The sequence below is a fragment of the Mustela nivalis genome (assembly GCF_964662115.1).
Source record: "Mustela nivalis genome assembly, chromosome: 12".
NCBI lineage: Eukaryota > Metazoa > Chordata > Mammalia > Carnivora > Mustelidae > Mustela > Mustela nivalis.
This window is the reverse complement of record NC_139031.1, coordinates 32,447,778-32,463,846: the sequence shown is the minus strand read 5'-3', so window position 1 is coordinate 32,463,846 and position 16,069 is coordinate 32,447,778. Positions and strand designations below refer to the sequence as shown.

General features: G+C 33.7%; 1 long non-coding RNA gene across 1 annotated transcript in view; it reads left to right on the top strand.

The window, feature by feature from the left end:
• The first annotated feature begins 481 nt into the window (after window positions 1-481).
• LOC309845762 overlaps window positions 482-16,069 on the top strand; it is a 32,930-nt gene continuing 17,342 nt past the window's right edge. The window contains exon 1 of the long non-coding RNA XR_014301498.1: window positions 482-665. This is a non-coding gene — a long non-coding RNA (uncharacterized lncRNA). The remainder of the gene's footprint in view (window positions 666-16,069) is intronic.

Below are 16,069 nucleotides of genomic sequence, written 5' to 3'. Positions count from 1 at the left end.
GCAACGTGGTAAGTGGTTTGCTAGAGAATGAGAACGACTGGTCAGTAATCACAACTACTTTTCACAGGTTCTTTCAAAGTGCCGGGTTTTGTGTGCATTATATCATTTAGTGTTCACAACCATATGGAATGCATACTATCATTTGCCAGATTTTATTGATGACGAAACTAGACTAGGAGAGGTAAATAACATGCCCAAGATTGTGCAGACAACAAACTGCAGAGATTATTTTCAAATATGGTGTGACTTCACTGCTCCAGTTCTTAAACACTGGGCCAGCCAGTCAGAATCTCAGAGGAGGCAATGTAAGGCTGATGGGTAAGTGGAAATTGAAAGAGTTGAAGAGAGACTTCTGGAGGAGATGCCATTCCATTGAATACTGAATGATTAGAAGTTAAATACCTCCACAGGAGTGGTGCTGGTGAAAGGGTGGGAGGTTGAGAGGTGGGAGGTGGACGATGGTAGGCGGGTAGAGTGGTGACAGGTGGAGAATGGGAATGGAGGAAGGTGAGAAGGAGGAGAAGATCTGCTTGTCAAAGCAGCTACGAAAGGACTAGATTTTTCACTCGATATTTTAAAGACTGTCATTCTAAAGCCCTCATCAGGTGCTTTTATAGTGAAAGCAGGGTTTCTGATCAGGAGTGCTCAATTTTGAGTAAGAAAAGGTAAGGAGTTACATTTTCTTTCTTTATCCAAATAAAAATATTACTTCAGCAGAGATTTGCATTGCTGTTGCTCTACTTGTCTTTGATCAAGCCATTTTCAGCTCCCATTATTTGTCCCTTCTTTTCCTCTGGCCTCTAGCTTTCTTATAACTAAACTTTCAGATTTTCCTCCTTTTTTCTGAAAGGAAGCTCTCTCCTTCCCACAGAACATTCTCCACTCTGTCCCACTGGGACACATAGCTTCATGGTATCTCATATACCCTATTGTGATTGATCCTGGTTTATATCCTGAAATCAGTTATCCTTAGTCTGAAATTTGATTTTACTGCATAGCCTCAAAGCATCTATGGCCATGTTTTCCTTTCAAATATCTGTAGTTACTCTCTTTTTTGGAAGGGAGAGGGAAGAGTGAAATGCATAATTCTTTTCTCCTCTCAGTCTTTTTTGATGTTAACTAGTACATCTGTTTAACTAGTACTCATCCAAGTGTAGCCTTATGCTGTTTTCTTCCATACATCTGCCTATCTGATGTCATATATCACTATAAACAAATAAACATGAAGGGATTTAGTTTGTATTATTTTTCTGGTTTTGCTTTTTCTCAGGAGGATAAATTTTATTTATTTTTTTTCCTGAGGGATACTTAGATATACTTCTTACATCTCACATAATTTTGTTTCATAATCAACTATTGGAGCTTCATCAAGATCCAAAAATAACTTTTCCCTTTCCGACCTAAATTTAGAACCAATTGAGAGATAGAGGGTGAGTCAGAGCAGCCTCAAAAAAGTTGAATATAGGGGACCTGGGTGGCTCAGTGGGTTAAAACCTCTGCCTTCGACTCAGGTCATGATCTCAGGGTCCTGGGATTGAGCCCAGCATCGGGCTCTCTGCTTGGCAAGGAGCCTGCTTCCTCCTCTCTCTCTGCCTGCCTTTCTGCCTACTGTGATCTCTCTCTGTCAAATAAATAAAATCTTTAAGAAAAAAAAAAGGTGAATAAAGGAACTTGGCTTTAGATCTGTAGTCGTAAAGATCATCCAACATTTAGACCCTGAATGAGCGCACTGGACCCACATGAGTTCAAGGCAGAGCTGGAGAACTGCAGACCTTCACCAGGCCATCCTCATGGGGCTGAGTCTGCCCTGAATTGCTCACCCCTCTGGGAAGGAATGAGTCAGGGTGGCTAGAACTGGGACTGACATATTCAATGAAGTTTCTCCACATGGAAAACAGGAAGCCAAGAGAAAAGGAGATTCCTATATGAGAGGATATGGAAAGAAGCCTGATTTACATTTGTCTCCTTGATAACATTACCTTCCATTCCCTTCATATTGGTGTTTTGTGTTTTATTTTAAATGGCGAATTGTCTTTTAAGTAATCACTTAGGTAATACTATTGAATATAATTATTTAAAACTTTCCATGCTTCACATTTCTTAAATTGAGGTCCTTTCACTCTCCCCTTCAGGATATATCACTGTTCTATTGTAGCTGTTATCCAGGAAAAATAATTGGTATTTTTACAGCATAGTCTTTAATAATGCTCATATTTTAATATTTATAAAGTGCATTTCCCTGAGTTGATTTTATCAGTGACTTCCAAAATAATTTCCTTTTACGAAGATATCAGAACAGTACACATAACTGTCCCCAAAGCATATCTGGAATAAAACAGCTTGGGAACATGAGTCAGAAAAGGTGTGTAACCAGCATAGTTCTGCTACTGAAATGGGTTTCCCAGGGCAAGCAAAAGAACATTGTCGTTTGTTTAAAGATTTCAAGACCTGGGACATAGATTTTAAGAATGTCAAACACAGGGCAGGGAGGAGTCCACTGGGATGCTTTTCTGCATTAGAATTTGTACCTCTATCTGGCTTTTGAATGACCTCCTGCGTACCCCCACCAATAAGAGAGAGAAAGAGAGAGATACTCTCTTATAACAGCTTTAATAGGCGTTCTTAAAATTGGATGCTTGGACTTCCTCCAACTGGTGTCTTTAAAACAGCCATTGTTTAAGAGGCAAATAGGATGAGTTAATCCATTAGGAGAAAGTTGAATCCTTTGCTTCCGCCAGATTCAGCTTCACTGTCATCAGATCTGTCATTTCATTCAAAGTTCTTGGCCTCACTGGCTATCATCCCTCTCTGTCATCTTTGAAATGCCTTCAACATCCCCTGTGTGGTCCCATTGCCTCACCTAAATTTGCATTAGGCTGACTCATTCATTCCCCGGCAGGTTATTTGATGTGTTTTTCCCCTAATGGCGGCCATCCCGCATAAAGCTGTCTGTTACCAGCTCTTATCACAGTAGGATTCAGAATGCTCATTTTGGAAAGACTGCAGGTCTTAATAGATGGTAGAGAATTCAATAAGATGCACACAGAGAGTTTAAGAATTGTTTTTATAAGACTTGAAGTCCATTTTGCTTATATTAAAATGGTTTTCTGCAGAGGGTGAAAAATCCTGCTGGCAATCAGAGAATTGTGTGACATTCAAGTCTGCCCAGAGTAAGTGGCCAAGCAGAGCAGTCTCTGGTCTACAGGATTTGCATTGTTCTGCTAAATTTACTATGCCAAAAACACTCAGTTGCTCCCTTTCACCAGCCTTTAAGGTCACAAGACAGACAGTTCTTTCTTGATTACTCAAACAAATAGACGTCTGATTCAGAGTGGGAAAAAGAGAGTTGCCAACAGTCAAAGCCTAGGAAGGGCAAGGCTGCTTTCGCTTTTTAAGCCAACCTGATGAATCACCACATCCATGACTAATTGTAGTGTTAAAGTGTGCCCTGTAATATAGCCTGCTTTTTAGAAAGGAAAATATTAACAAAGACACAAAGAAATATGGAAGAAAACTACACTCTTTTGAATGAACATGTAAATGGCCCAATAATCATAATTAGCTTGATAAACATCTGTATACAGTCTTTCAATTAAGTCTTGGAAAATACGGAATTGGCTTTGCTCTTAACCTGACCTTCCTTATAGGAGTTAACCTCACAGACTTAAAAAAAAAATGTCCAAGTGGTTTCTAAATTTCATAAGGTTAAGCATGAGCAGTGACTTCAATAAATTATGAAGCTGAAAGTCTTTCATTTTATGGAAATGATAAAAATAGACTGGCTTTTACATATGTATTACAAATATATGTGATATAAATATACACATATACATAATGCAGATACACATATCTATAAAATATGTATACACATATACATATATATGAGGTATATGTGTCTAATATATGGATATATATGTAAATCCCATGTTTTCCTTATATAGACATGAATGATATGGTAATTTTTTAAAAAACCCATAGTTTTTGTCCTCAGTTGTCTAGTCTGTTGGGGAAGAAAATACATAAACAGAAAACTTTAACATGGTGATAAAAGATCAATAATAGTTATATACAGATTATTATGGAAACAAAAGAGGAAATCTTAAGGGAGGAAAGCATATCAGGAAAAGATTTAGGAATGTGAGAAGTGAGCTGATCTTAAATGATTTGCGGCAGTTAATCTCATAAAAATGAAGGGAGGCAAGGAACATTGGATGGATGGCATTCCAGGTAGAGGAGATAGCGTAAGTCAAAAAAGGCAACTAGGAAAGAAACAGCAGGGAATGTATAGGGAATGAAAATATCTTGACTCAAGTAGACCAGAGAGAGCCAAACTAAAGTCTATGACCAAGTCCAGCCTGCCATCTGTTCTTATATGGCCCATGATCTAAGAGTGCTTTTTCTCTTTACAAAATGTTTTAAAAATCTAAATAAGAATATTATTTCATATGTTTTACATTAAAATTATATGAAATTCAAATTTCAGTTTACACAAATAAAGTTTCATTGAAACACAAACATTCATTTAGGTATGGTCTATGGCTGTTTTCTTGCTACAATGCAGAGTTGAACAGTTGTGACAGAGACCGAATGTGTTATTCATTTAGTCTCCGTCACTTGCTTGCTTTGCAGTGTACTGCAAATCACAGTGAAGCATTGTTTTGAGTGCCATGAATAACACCATATTGCAACATGTTATTTCATTATTATTACCAGTGCATACCTATCAAGGTAAAACAAAAAGAGGAAATTCAAATACAGGGCCATACTTTTAAGGCACAGTGTAGTGTGGATTACTTTATTGAATTATATGGCAAAACATTGTGTTTATAATACAATGAACTATAGCTATGCCTATATAATATTTGTTGATATTCCCAAATTAAGAACTTCTCACAATATTCTCAACTCATAGGAAAGTAATAGAAAAATTAGAAAATGGAATAACTCATCACAGCAGAATTCCTTCACAAAAATGTAAAAATCGAGAATGAAGTTGCAACCAAATTAAACTTCTGAGCAGCTCATTTGTTAGCCAGATATGGAAAGCCATTTACCATATTTGACTGCAGCAACTGAAGAAATATGTCCAGAGAAAACAAACTTGTTCAAAAATATTAGACTTTAGGGGCACCTGGGTGGCTCAGTGGGTTAAAGCCTCTGCCTTCGGCTCAGGTCATGATCCCAGAGTCCTGGAATCGAGCCCCACATCGGGCTTTCTGCTCAGCAGGGAGCCTGCTTCCTCCTCTCTCTGCCTGCCTCTCTGCCTACTTGTGATCTCTGTCTGTCAAATAAATAAATAAATAAATAAGCCTTTCCATGATGATGGTTGCTTGTAAAGTTGAGGGTATTAGAAGTAATATCAATAGTCAATTGGAAAAAAAAAAGACAAATAATTTCAAATGGTTTTCTTTGATTTTTGATGACTCAAGAGTTAATCCTGAATTTGAAGTGACAAAAGAATTAACCTCCAAAGGGCCCCTGTGTGGCTCGGTCATTAAGCATCTGCCTTCAGCTCAGGTCATGATCCCAGGATCCTGGGATCAATCACTGCATAAAGCCCCAGGTACAGCTCCACATTGAGCCTACATCATGCTCCCTGCTCAGCAGGAAGCCTCCTTTTCCCTCTCCCACTACCCCTGCTTGTATTCCTTCTCTTGCTGTCTCTCTAAAAAAGAATTAGCTTCTATGAGCAGTTTGCATTGGAAATGGTATAGATGACAATATTTTTGAAGTTGAGAAAACTAATTCAATACAACTCAAAGTGGAATCTGCTAAGATGTGTTACAACTGATAGTAGTAAAAATATATGTGAAGTAGAAAAGGCTTATTTGAATACATTTATAAATCTTATGAAACTGTAAAGTGTTTACTCATTGTAATAGTCATCAGCAAGTACTTGGCAGAAATTATTTGAATCTATATGTGTCGCTGACCAAGTAGTATCAACGGTGACTACAATGACTCATAGACCATTATTTCAATGAGTTTTTGTCAGAAGTAGAAACTGAATAACCTGATTTATCCTACCATACCAAAGTTCAATAGTTTAACAGTGGTTAACACTTAATTGAAATATTTTGACCTCAGGGCCAAGACTGAGGTATTTCTTGGTTTAAAAAAAAAAGAACCACTCAAAGCCATAATTATTGAACACTAAATGGTTTTGAAAATAAGCTTTTGCTGTAGACTTGAGTACATTTCCTAATTAATTTAAATTACAAGGCAAATCATCATTTATAGGTAAAACTCCATGACAACTATTGTTATTTGAATCATAATAAATGTTAAGCTTTTTTATATACTTGTATTTGTCAAAAGTTAAAACAAGAAGTAAGATATTCAGTTGAATATAGATTCACAACAGATACATGTTTTGACCTCAAACTACATATAGTCCCAGGTGTGTTTTTCACACCTAAATGAAAGTGATAAGGAAATTTCTATATTTTAAAATCCATTTAACTGTGCAATTGATGAGCTTCTACCTAACCTTCCATTAGAAGTGATTAATATCCAATATAATGGCATGTTAAAAATTAAATGTGGAGAAGAATTTAGTGGAATACCATAAATGCTTTCCAGACAATGATGATGTTTAATTAAAATTTTATGCTCATGGATAGATATCAGCATTTGGCAATACCTGTGTAAAAAGACATTTTCAAAGTGAAACACTGGAAACCTCATTACAGATCAACATTGACAGATAGATGTGCCTTCACAATAAACTTTGATGGATAGAGATTACTAACTTTAAATTCCTATTAAACAAATGTTATTCATAGGAAAAAATGCCATTATCCTCATAAGTGGACCAATAGTTCAAAAATAACTATACTCAATTATTATTATTGTATTTTTAGTTCTGCTAAACAAAATTTGTGGAAATTTGTTTTCTCTCTTGTTACATACTTATCTTCACAATATCTTCAATTTTGCTTTTTGGCCCACAAAGCCTAAAATATTTACTGTATTGCTTTTTTCAGAAAAAAATTGCTGATCCTTACATAGAGTACACAACAATAATCAATGCAAGGCAAAAATTTAGTGGAGTGACATATAAATAATAAATGCAAGATTCAAATACATATCTGCCTGAACCCAGGGTTCATATACTTTATACAGCTAAGCTTCATTGTTCTACAAAAAAATATAGATAATCATAACAAATAAAAATTAAACCCATCTCATTCATAATCAATACCACTTAGTGGTATTAAAATTTTCAGCATATCATCCTGTACCTGTCATAGTAACCAAAATCAAAAAGATAAGAAATAACAAGTGTTAGGAAGGTTGTAGAGAAAAAGCAACCCTCCTTCACTGTTGGTGGGAATGTAAATTGGTACAGCCACTGTGAAAAATAGTATGGAAGTTACTCAAAAAATTAATAATAAAAATACCATATGATGCAATAATTTCAATCTTTTTCTTTTTAATGCATACTCACACACTAACCCACTCCCAAATATTTACAAACTTTCACCCCAAAGTATAACATCTTTTTATATTATAGTTTTTAATATTATGTCTTGAACATTTTTGTCATTAAATATTATTTGACAGAATTATATATAATTGTTACATAGTATTTTGTCATGCAGTAATTCATAGGTATTTAATCAGTGTCTTAATGTTAATCATTTAGTATGTTTCTACTTTTTCTTATTACAAATACTATTTATTTTCTTGGTGCACAAATATTCCTACATATTTAAAGTTATTTATCCCACTGATATAAAATCCTAGAAGAACAGACAATCAAACTATATGATTATTAAAAGTTCTTTTTACTAATGACTAAAAATAGCCCTTTTATTGACACCAAATTTGTGACAGTTTAAAATTCTAATACCAGCACTTAACTATATCCTTATTAGTAATATGTACTATTGTTATAAAGCCTTGCTTAAGAGGCAAAAAAAGTCAGATATTACTATTTTGATTTTTATTTCTTATACTCCCAATTATGTTAAGGAATTTTTAACCTATGTGTCTTTCTTTCTAAATTGATAATTAATGCCACATAACCATTAGGTTATTTATTTATGAAGCTATAATTCTTCATATATATGTTTAAATTTTTTCAGAAGTTTTCAAATTTCCTTCTATGTTTATTTATGTATTTTTGACCTTTAAATTTTAAAATTTCCTATTGTTCATATTTCATATTGCTAGATTTATTTAGTCTTATGTTAGTCTAACTTAATTTAGTCTTTTCCTTCATGTATTTGCCTTTGCTTTGGTGCTATACAAACATTTCTTTCCCAAAAGGCAAATAGTTATTCTTAATTTCTGTTAGCTTCAATTTTTCTTATTTTCTAATTTTTCTAATTTTCTTATCTAATTCCTTAATTTATTGAAAGTTTATTTTTATGAAAACTATTAAATGTCTTTTATTATTTTTTCCAAATTACCATTTATTAAATAGTACTATCTTTATTTTATGATTTGAGTTGGTAGCTTTGATTTATACTAAATTCTTTTAGCCCTTAAGACTTGTTTATGAATTGTTGATCCTATGGCTTTAATCAGCCCATTTCTACACAAGTAATCCAATGAATAATTGAATTTTAGGATATGCAGCAATCCAGAAAAATCAGGAAACACAGAACCACTGCACATTATCATAATAAAAGTAATTTAATATAGGAAGCAGGGCTTGCACAAGTATGGAAGGAACTGGAGGAGGGAAGGTCTAGAGATGGCAACAAAAGGATCATAGACTCAGTGACTAATGACTTCTGCCCAAAGACCTAGAACACAGTGGAGAAGCTAGAGCTTTGAGATAAGTCTGAGAAGCTACATCTGGCTGTCACAGCTATGAAATGGTTGCTTGTAGTAAGTTTTATACATCTGCCATATCAGGTCACCATGACTTCAAAGAGAAACTCCTGGGAAGATCTGCAAAGTCACTACATCTGGCCACCATACCTCCTTAGAATAATGACCTTTTCATCCTGCCATCCAAATCTTAAACGAGTATGTCACATGAGGACAGCACATCAGAAAAGGGATTCTGGGAAATAGAATTCCTTGGAATTGGGAATAATGCAAAGTTGACAGCAAATAATCTAGCCGTCTGTACACCACTGTTGATTCAGCTTCTAGTTCCTCTCTTTTACCTACATTAACTTCTGACTAAAAATAATAGAATCATTCTTCCACCTAAACAAAGATATTCTTACTCTCTCACTAAAAGTGAAGACATTAAACCTTCAATTTGTCCATCTCTGGGTGAGGCTTGTTCCTTTGTAATTTTATTCTTTCCTTGATAAATCTGTAACTTAAATACCAAGATACAGAGTTCAGTATTATCTCTTACATAGAGAGGAATATGAAAGGGAAAAAGAAAAAGAATGTAAGAAAATAAGCATAACCGCTTTGGTTCAAAATTCTGCAATCGGTCATGTGAACCTAGGTGAAAGTATAGCTTCCTTTCTTGACATCCCATTTCATCTTCCCTCTGCCCTTCAGCAAACACCTCTGCCGATTGCATGTCTCTGCCTGAAGGGTGATGATCCAAACCTTTACACCTGAAGTGTCTATGCCATAAACAGGCCTGCCTGTTTTGATCTCTGTAGTTTACAATATTTACTACAGGACAAGAGAATACAAAGTATGAAGTAAGAACAAGTCAAATTTCAAAGCCTGGTGACCAAGGTTGAAGAGCTGATCAGAAAAAGAGAAACTCATCTACGATTAAGAGAATTGGGGGAGGGGGGAGAACAGAAAAGTTATGAGCCCAAGATCATGTATTTTTAAAAAGGAAAATCTACCTACTGTCAGGCAAATTACAGACCCAAACCTAAAAAACTTCTAAGACCTATCTGCTACAGATCTTGCACTAAATTTCACTGGTTTCTTTTGACTTTTAAATTCAGATAAAATGAACATAAAATGTTTTCAATAAATATTTCAGAAGCTTTAGCTTTTACTAGAAAGTTATCCTAAAGAAATAATCCTCAATGCACATAAATATAAAATCATCGGGACACCTGGGTGGCTCAGCTGGCTGAGTGGCTGACTCTTGATTTTTGCCCAGGTCATGATCTCAGGGTTGTGAGATCGAAGAAAACAGTGTCAGGCTCTGTGCTGGACGGGGAGTCTGCTTGAGATTCTCTCCCCCTCTCTCTGCCCCTCCTCTGCTTGTGTTCTCCATAAATAAATAAATACATAAATACAATCTTTTGAAAAATATGGTCATTGACATATATAGTAGGGATTTTCTTTTGTTGTTGTTAAATAGGAAAAATGTCTAAAATACCCATCAGAGAGAGACTATTATATATATCATAGTATATCTATACAACAGGTAATTATGGATCCATAGAAAACTGTATTTTAAAAAATTATTTAATGCTACAAATGTAATTTATATTTTATTAGTAAAAGTAACAAGTTAAAACTGCAATCAAAACATAGTGATATTTTTGTTATGAACATTTAGATAAATGTTCTATGAATCTTACATGGGAGCAAACAAGGTCATGCCTCTTACTTTTTCATTTTAATAACCTGAACCTCAATCACTTTAATCAGAAAGAAGTTCAGGATTACATTTTTGAAAAACCATATCCTCTCCCCATCCTACAGTTTGGACTTCCACTTCCTCCTCACCACAAAATGTTTCCAAGAACCCTAGAAGATTATTTACTCCTGAAAGAACTTGCTTACCAAAGCCAGTATGACAGATCACTAGAAAGCACAATGACTCCACTACTGCCTCAGACTTTTTTTATGCTGTAAAATGTTGCTATTGAAGAATACGTCAGCAAAAGTTTTGGCACTGTCTATTCTTCTGTGGTGCCAGCAAAGGCCTGTGTACAGGGTATGAAAACATCGGCAGACAGACGTTATTGCAAATGATATAAACACCCTAATTAAAAAGCAGAAATTGACAGATTGGATAAAAAATGGTACTCATTTATATGATGCCTATAAGAATTTTAAGTGTAAAGACACAAAAAATTACAAGTAAAAGGATAAAAAGACATATATGATTCAAACTATATGACATTGTAGAAAAGGCACAACTACGGAGGTGGTAAAAAGGTCAATGGCTGTCAGGGATTGCGGGGGAAAGGAATGAATAGATGAAACACAGAGGATTTGGGAGGCAGTGAAAATGCTTGGTATGACATCATAATAATGGATATAGATCATTATAAATTTGTACAAACCCATAAACTGTACAATGCTGAGAGAGAACTATAATGTAAACTATGGATATTGAGAATGATGATGTGTCTGTGAGGTTCATTAATTGTGACAAATGCATCACTCTGGTGAGTGATGTTGATAATGGGGTAAGCTATACATATGTGGGAGGCAGAAGGTATATGGATAATCTCTGTACTTTTTCCTCAATCTTCCTATGAACTTAAAACTGCTCTAAGAAATAAAATCTTAACAATAAAGAAGATATGCCATGCTAACATTAATTAAAAGAAGACTACAGTAACCATTTTAATAATAGTCCAAATAACATCCATAGTAAAGAATATTACATAAAGATGGTCATCCCATAATTATAAAAAGGTGAATTCATCAAAAAATATCTTACATGTTTATGCACCTAATAACAGAGCTTCCAAGTATACAATGCAAAAATGGATAGAACTGAAAGCAGTAATAAGCAAATTCCCAATTACCAAGATTTCAACAAAACTCTCTCAATAATCAAAAGAATATATCATAAAATCAGTAAGATTATAAAAAACATGAACAACATTATTAATCAACTTGAATTAACTGACAAATGAAAAGACAAGTGAAATCCAAACAAGCATAAGAGAGGAAATGATAAAGAATAGAGCAAAAATTGATAAAAGTTGAAAATAAAAAACAATGGAGAAAATCACTAAAGCCAAATGCTAGATTTCTGAAAAGATGTATAAAGTTGATAAACCTCTAACTAGATTGATCAAGAAAAAAACCATAATGAAAAGACTCAATTTATCAAGTTGCTAGTATCAGGAATATGTGAAAGAACTTCATTGCATTTCCTATAAACAATAAAAAGGTAAAAAGAAAATATAAAAACAATTTCATGTCACTAGTTTCAAAAACTTATGTGAGATAAATTCCTTAAAGCCACAAATCTGTCTCAAGGAAAAATATAACCAGAATAGTCTCACATCTATTAATTAAATTTATAGTTTAACAAAACTTCCCACAAAGAAAACTCTTGGCCCCAAAGTCTGCAATAATCCTCTGAGTAGGTACAGAAAAACCAACTGACAAAAAAAAAAAAAAAAAAAAAAAATCAATATCCATTATAATAGAAAGCACATCTCCCAGTAATCTAAGTATAAAAGGGAACTTCCTTAACTTAATAAGTACGTCTATTTAAGAAAAAAAATAGCTAACATCACCACACAATGGTAAAAGACTAGCTCTTTCCCCCTAAGAATGTAACAAAACAAGGATTTCTATCCTTATCACTTCTATTCCATATCATACTGAGGATTCTAGATTGGTTGCATAGAAAATACCAAAGAATTTACAAAAACACTACAAGAACTAATAAATGAGTTGAACAAGCTGGCAGAATATAAGGTCAATGTACAAATGTATCAATCATATTTTATATTCCATTAATGAAAAATCTGAAGTTGAAATTTTAAAACAGCACTATTTATACTTAAGGACACTAAATAACATGAATTCCTAGACATACAACTAACAAAATATGTTTAAGATCAAAGAGATAAAAACTACAAAATACTGATGAAAAAAATAAAAGAAGAGCTAAATAACTGGAAAGCTACACTGTTTTCATGGATTTTATGACTCAGTATTATAAGAAGTCAATTCTCCCCAGACTGATAAATTTACTGCAATTCCAATTAAAATACCAGCAGGCTTTTTAGTTTTTAAAATTATATGAAAGGCAAAGGAACTAGAATAGGCAATTTTGAAAAAGAAAAACAAAATTGCCATCATCTGATGGCAAGATCCATAAAACATGACATATCTGATAAAGGGTTAATATCCAAAATCTATAAAGAACTTCTAAAACTCAATACCCTCAAAATGAATAATCCAATTAAAAACAAGAAGACATAAATAGACACTTCTCCAAAGAAGACATACAGATGGCAAACAGACACATGAAAAGATGTTCAATATCACTCATCATCAGAGAAATACAAATCAAAACTACAATGAGATACCACGTTATACCTATGAAATTTTAGAATGGCTAAAATCAACAACACAAGCAACAAGTGTTGATGAGGATGTGGAGAAAGGGGAACACTTTTGCAATGTTGGTGGGAATGCAAAGTGGCACAACCACTCTGAAAAACAGTATGGAGGCTCCTCAAAAAGTTAAAAATAGAACCACCCTATAAGCCAGCAATTACATTACTAGGTGTTTACCTAAAGAATACAAAAACACTAATTCTTTTGTATTCATGTGCCTGATATTTATGTTTATTTATAATAGCCAAATTATGGAAACAGCCCAGTGTCCATAAATTGATGAATGGATGAAAAAGAGATGGCTATATATACAATGGAATATTAGTCATAAAAAAGAATGAAATCTTGCCATTTGCAAAGACATGGATAGAACTAGAGAGTATTATGCTAAGTGAAATAAGTCAGCCAAAGACATATACCATATGATTTCACTCATATATGGAATTTAAGAAACAAAACAAACAAGCAAGCAAGACAGAGGCAAAGCAAGAAACAGACTCTTAAATATAGAGAACAAACTGATGGTTACCAGAAGGGAGGTTGGTGGAGGGATGAATGAAATAAGTGATGGAAGTTAAGGGGTACACTTGAGATGAGCACTGGGTGTTGTACCGAAGTGCTGAATCACTATGTTGTACACCTAAAACTAATATTACATTGTAGGTTAACTGGAATTTATATAAGAACTTAAAACACACGCACACACACACACACAAAGGCACTGACAATAAATGCAAAATGCGGATGCTCGTATTGAGCAACCAGGACTTTCATATATGACTGGTGGGACTGCAAAATGGCATAGCTGCTTTGGAAACTAGTTTAACAGTACTTAGAAAGTTAAGTATTCCCTTATAATACAATCCAGCACTCCCACTTTAAGGATGAAAGTCTTACTTACATAAAAATATGCAAACAAAAGTTTTTTTGTAACAGCTTTGTTTGTAATTTCTCAATACTGGGACTCCCCAAATATCCTTTCATTGATGATTGGATAAATAAACAGTGGTATATCTATACAAGATAATATTGGGGTGTAAAAATGATACACACAACACAGACCACCTCATCTGCATTACGTGAAATAAAAAGAAGCCAGACTTTAAAAGCTGCATAGTGGATGATCTAATTTATATGAAATTCCGAAAAAAGTGAAACTATAGGTATAGAAAACGGATCAATGGTTACCATGAGTTTGACGTAGGGCAAGGAGTTAGTTACAGAGGGACAAGATGAATATTTTGGGGTGATGGAACAATGATATATCTTTATAATGGTGGTGGTCACAGAAGAAAAAACTCCACCAAAAAATACAAAACTAATATTTGTCAAAACCCACAAACTATACACCAAAATGGGTAAATTTTATTGTATGTAAAATGAATCTTAATAAAAAATGAAGAAAGATTAAAATGCTGTCAATAAGCAATAACATAATTATTTAAATTATAATTTAATTATAATATAAATATAAATTATCACATTTTATAACTCAAAAGGTAAAATCATAAAATGGTGGATTTTAATTTTGGATTTAATAATGGATTAAAATTTTACTATTTTGCATTTTAATCTGTAATAATATGGCAAACATTTCAGGAAATAATGTCATTTTATAAAAAATTCTTCTCAAAGTGAAAACACAAGATAAAGGTGGCTTCAGCACTGAATTCTAACTAAACACCGAGGGAACAAATATTTGCAGCATTACATAAATTTTTCAAAAGAATATTAAAATAATAAATACTCTCTAACTCATTTTATGCTGCCAGTATAATATTGATGTTAAAAATCTGAAGGTAGAATGGGAAAGACAATGATGGGACAAATTCACTCATGAATTTACATACAAAATTCCCAAACCAAATATTAGCTAAGTAAATCTTGCAATGTATTAAGAATATTACATCATGATCAAGTTGGTTTATGCCAGACATGCAAAGTTGATTTACAATAGAAAATTAGTTCATGTAAGTCACCCAATTACAAAAATATGTACTTGTCTCAATGAATACAGGAAAATAACTTCATAAAATTCATCATGGATTCATTATTAAACAGACAAAACAAAAACCTCTTAACAATTTGGGGATAAAAGACAATGTTCTCATTTAGATTAAAAATTCTAACAAACCTCTCCCTCAGAGACCAGGAAAAAAAACTATGAATATTTTTATTTAACATTATACCGAAGATCGCAGCCAAAGCATTTAAGTATTAGAAGAAATGAAAGATATAAAAAAAAAGGGATGAAGAAATAAAACTCTCAGCATATGCCAATGATATGAATGTTCATATAAAACCCAAAAGAACCTATAGATAAATCATAATTAATAAGAGCTTTTTAAAATTATTTTTATTAACATATACTATATTATTTGCCCCAGGGGTACAGGTCTGTGAATCGTCAGGCTTACACACTTCACAGCACTCACCATAGCACATACCCTCTCCAATGTCCCTAACCCAACCACCCTCTCCATACCCACCCCCAACAACTTTCAGTTTCTTTTGTGAGATTAAAAGTCTCTTATGGTTGGTCTCCCTCCCGATCCTATCTTCTTTCATTTTTTCCTTCCCTACCCGCCAATCCCTCCACTCTGTCTCTCAAGCTCCTCCTATCAGGGAGATCATATGATAATTATCTTTCTCTGATTGACTTATTTTGCTCAGCATAATACTCTCTAGTTCCACCCACATTGTTGCAAATGACAAGATTTCATTTCTGTTCATGTCCTCTGTCCATTTCTTTTTTTCTTTTTTTTTTTTTTTTTTTTTTACAGATTTTATTTATTTATTTGAGGGAGAATGAGTGAGAGAGAGCATGAGAGAGGAGAAGGTCGGAGGGAGAAGCCGACTC